Source organism: Cephus cinctus, unplaced genomic scaffold (genome assembly GCF_000341935.2).
Source record: "Cephus cinctus unplaced genomic scaffold, Ccin1 Ccin1_scaffold0689, whole genome shotgun sequence".
NCBI classification, from domain to species: Eukaryota; Metazoa; Arthropoda; class Insecta; order Hymenoptera; family Cephidae; genus Cephus; species Cephus cinctus.
The window spans coordinates 874,444-879,048 of record NW_014333312.1 but is presented as its reverse complement, the minus strand read 5'-3'; positions in this window follow the sequence as shown (position 1 = coordinate 879,048).

The window sequence follows — 4,605 nt, the reverse complement described above, 5'->3', positions numbered from 1 at the left end:
TAAAATGCTACTAATGCCTTTATACCTCGACCTTCGAATAATGCCATTTCTTCCCTTTGTGGAAAGTCTAATGTATTTTTTCTTCTTGGGATTTTATCTCCCACCGTCACTCTCGAGTGGCTTCTCAACCACCTTTCTACCCCTGTTTCTCTTTGGATCGACGGAGATCGACACTTTTCGTCATTGGTTGGACGATTCTTTTTATTCGGCTCGATTCTGATTTTAAATTCGTGCAGTTTGCAGTGCTTATTGTTGTGGTTTTATCGCGGGACGAAAAAAAAATGTCGATTTGAGTTATCGTGATGTTTTCGTGGTATACCGGGGTGCTGCGGTACTCTGATCTAAATATACGAGAATTTCCTAGATGCGGACTGGTTCGGATTTGGAGGGAAAGAAAGGCGGAAAGAAAAATGAATCAACAAATAAATGAAAAGGCAGAATATTGGCTGGATTGCGTGAATTTCAGCAATATTCGGAGCCACAGTAGATTTTTCAAAGTGTTTCTACCTGTCGGCTATTGTAGGCAGTGGCACTGGCGTCTCTGGCTACCCAGGCGTCCCCGGCGTCTCGTCGCACCTTTCAAATTGTATGGTTCTATGGTAAATCTGCCTGGTCCCATGAATGGGGTATCGCTTTCCTCGGCAGACGATGCTTCGATTTTTCCTGATATTTCCGACAAAAGCAAAGCGATTTACCTGCGGCGACTTTCACCGCCTCGATTTCCCATTGATTCAGATCAATGGGCAAGGCTGGATCTTTCGTTCTAGTATAATAAATAAGTGAGATTAGCGACGGTGCGTCTTGACGGTCCCAGTAGGGTCCTCGAAGAATCGTCGTTCTCACCGCGAGTCCCATCGCAAAATATGCAGATATTAGCACAAGGTAATGCTAATTCGCGATCATCGATCCAGAGCCCCTTTAGAGGCGATCAGGAATGAGTATGTGGAATAAGCAAAGGGTAATGCGTAAGGTACCTATATGGGCTATAAGCATTATAAGCAGAGAGAGAGAGACAAGTTCGACCTTGGTCGATCCGTTCAGCTGGCCCAATAAAAGGGGACCCCCCTATTTTTTCCATTGGGCCCGTTCGCATGTGTCATACGATCTGTTTCGCAGGTACGGTTTATCGAGGCTGTCCCTATACCGTCTATACCGTCTCGTCCCGAGGCGTCCCGACGGGTCCTGAAATCGTGGCCGTTGCTTCGCATGCGTTGGCACGTATCCACGTACGTGAATATGGTAATTCGGCATCGCCAGATATGTAAATAAGTTAGATTTGAGTTTTGCTGTGGCCGGGTTCGATGGGAACTACTGAGACTCCTAAGCGCCTTAGTAGCCGCACGCATGATCCCGTGAGCGGATCCAGATTTATTGGTTCCTCCGTCAGATCAGACTCCACGGCCGGTGTGAACGGAAGCCGAGGATTTTACGATCTTGATTCAAAAAATGTATCTCCCCCCCCCCGTCATCGTCCAGGAGACGCACCGACCACCTATTACTAATCTCAACCTTATCCACATATATTCCACCTACTATACCCATACGGTACTATGCCTCCACGTATGATTCTTCTTTTCTTCATCTACACTGCCTATAGGCTCATAACGTACGACTCCACGATCCTCGTGCAATGGAAAAGGACTCTGGCCGGGACGCCCGACCGAATTACCATGAAACGTGAAAGGTGGCGCTCGGTCATCCATATGGTTATCAAGTGCCGAGGGTCCTGCGATCTATCAAGGCTTCGCCTGAGTGAAATTTCAGCGCGACCCACCCGATAGAAGATACAATCGGAATAATACAAATATAATGAGGAGTACGAATGGTAGCCGAAGGAGGAAGAGGAAGCCGAAGTCGAAGGCAAGGAGAGCGAGTATATAGAAACCGCCATAACACTGACTAGCGTGATATCATTATTACCTTCACGCCACACTGGCTCCCAATTTATTCTCCATCGTCACAAATAAATTTCACGGCGTCGCCCTCGCACGAATTAAACCCCCGTACACGATGCCACCTTGATGCCCAGTGCCCGACTCGTTCACGTAGAACGACCATAGAAAATAATCATTCCCTTCCTAATTATTTTATCGATCTATCGGACAGGTCTTACCCATTTTTTTTCAAATATTTCATCTTCATCGGCCCCCAACACCTGTTCACTTTTTCATCTCAACTCTCGACTAAAACCGTCTCCTTCGTAGTATCAGGGGCACGGGCGAGACAGGTAATGTATAACGTACACACGTGTACTTTCGTCACGCGTCTCTGAACAATAGCATTAATAGGCCCTGGCGAGCTATTAATTGCCGGTACCCGCCGGATATGACTGTCTATAGCTTCGTTCGCTTCGTGTTCCTATATATCTACAGCGTTCCATCAAGCGCCTTGCGTTTTCATTCCGCATTACTCATTTTATATTTGCCAGGCCGAGTCCAGTTCTTTTGCCATTTGCCTTCGGTTACTTAGCACACTTATTATATTGCGGACGTGCTATGTACTATAGGTGCACTGTTGCTCTACCGACCACCCGTTATACATTAGCACTAACGATATATCACATATGCAATGTATTCCACGGCCTATCCTAATTAATTATATATATTATTTTTATTTATTTCTTACTCCTATAAATCAAATAAGGTGATCCTTAAATATTGTCCAAGCTATACTTACGTCACGAATGACACTGCGCGCGAAGGATGATAAAACTGGATATACGTTTTCCAGGTCGATCGACGTTACCCCTAAAAGAAAACCGGTTTCTCGTTTGTTTCAGTGGCTTGGCAATCATTACATGATAACTCTACTCAAAGGGAAGGAAGGAAGGAAGGAAGGAAGGGCCGCACAGCTGAGGGCCAGCTGGTTCCGTGTTGTAATCAAGGGTGTGTAGTCCCTACCGATAGCATACATATATATATATGGTATACACATACCGATCCGTATGAATATGTTCCTTGTTCGTTAATCCGTGACGTACGTGCTAAGTAAAAAAAAATATATATATATAAGGAGTCTATGATTTTTCCAATAAAGATCATCGATGCGTTACCAACGCCTCTTTATAGTTGGTCGGTCCATGAGTTAATGAGATACGCGAAGGAAAGGACTTATAAACCGTACGGGCGAGGGAATAGAAAAGTGTATACAGAGGCTGCGTATACGAGGTCAGTAAAACAGTAAAGATATAAAAGAGTGTTAGAACGAGGAATAAATGAGAAGGCAATAAGGTGCCTCAGGTACCGAGGCAAAGGGACTTGACTTCGAAGGCACTGGTAATTGTAGGCCATAGAAGGCAGCTGAGTCCTCCACGCGTGGACGATCTCGCAGTCGCTCGTCCGAAACGGTGAGCGATTCTAATCGCCGTTTCAGAGCTTTCTGGATGTTCGTCATTATATAGTCGGAGCGACGTTACTGCACTCGGCGGCATAATGGCGGAGTCGATCGCTACATAGAAGGTCGCTTTGACGAGCGTCGAATATTCACGCGGTATTAGTGATAGAACTGTTGCTACATGTATATATAGCTATAGTTACTGTAGGGGAGGGAGGGGAGGGGGGGGATGACAGTGCTTACCATGATAGCGAAGGTGATCATAAAGGGAAGAGGAAGCGTGTCGATCGACTTCCAAGCCAAAGGAAGGCTTTCAGAGCTTAAAACGTGCTTGCGAGTCAGCCGGCAGTTGGCGGGAGTCTAGCGAGCGAGCGAGCAAGCAAGCAGTCAACGAGCACAAAGAGGGAAAGATAACCGAATGGGGATCGCTGCTGTTTGTTGCTGCTGCGTTGCTGCCTATCCAAAGGAGTATCTGACGTATCGCGTATCTGTATCTGTTCGACTGTACGCTTTCCTGTCATTACTGCATTCTCCGTAGCCCTTGTACCGTGTACCGAACGGCGAATGGCGAACGCTCGAGCTTTACGGCGTCGCGACGCTTTGGAGTTCGGCAAGTTCCACTTCGTAGATACGAATATAATTTGTTATTATTAATTTTCATTTTGAGGGAACCAGCAGCGATTATTATGGAGCATCTTTTATTGGTGGTAATGTTGATAAATTATTATATGGCGATTAGGGCTGATTCGTTGTATGCTAATGTATTGATTTCATATTGGATAGCGACGCGGGGTATTAATTTTCTACGATATCCAATATGACATTTCCGTTTGAATGTATCTTCTCGTGCATTTCTGTCCGTTCTAAGAGACGTAGGAAACAATGGGCGGAACGGGCGCAGGTTGTTGACTCGGTTGTCACTGTTTTTCTGGAAAGAAGACACGAAGTGTACCGGCGTAGGCCGTAACTATGCATACACGCGAATATGTTAAGTGTATGTATACTGGGATGAGCGCGAACTTGTACGGAGAGAGAGAGAGAGAGAGAGAGAGAGAGAGAGAGAGAGAGAGAGAGAGAGAGAGAGAGGATTCTGATGCGAGCTGCGAAGAAATATGGGAGCGCGAGAAGGACGAGGGGGGCTAAGAGGGGAGTGCGAGCGAGAGGGAGAGTTTTGAGAAAGATAGAAAGACAGCGGAGCTTGAGCGCGTGCGCTCTCACGCACATGTGCACCCGTGCACCTGTACTTTCTCGATAGGCGATCGCGAAACTGGG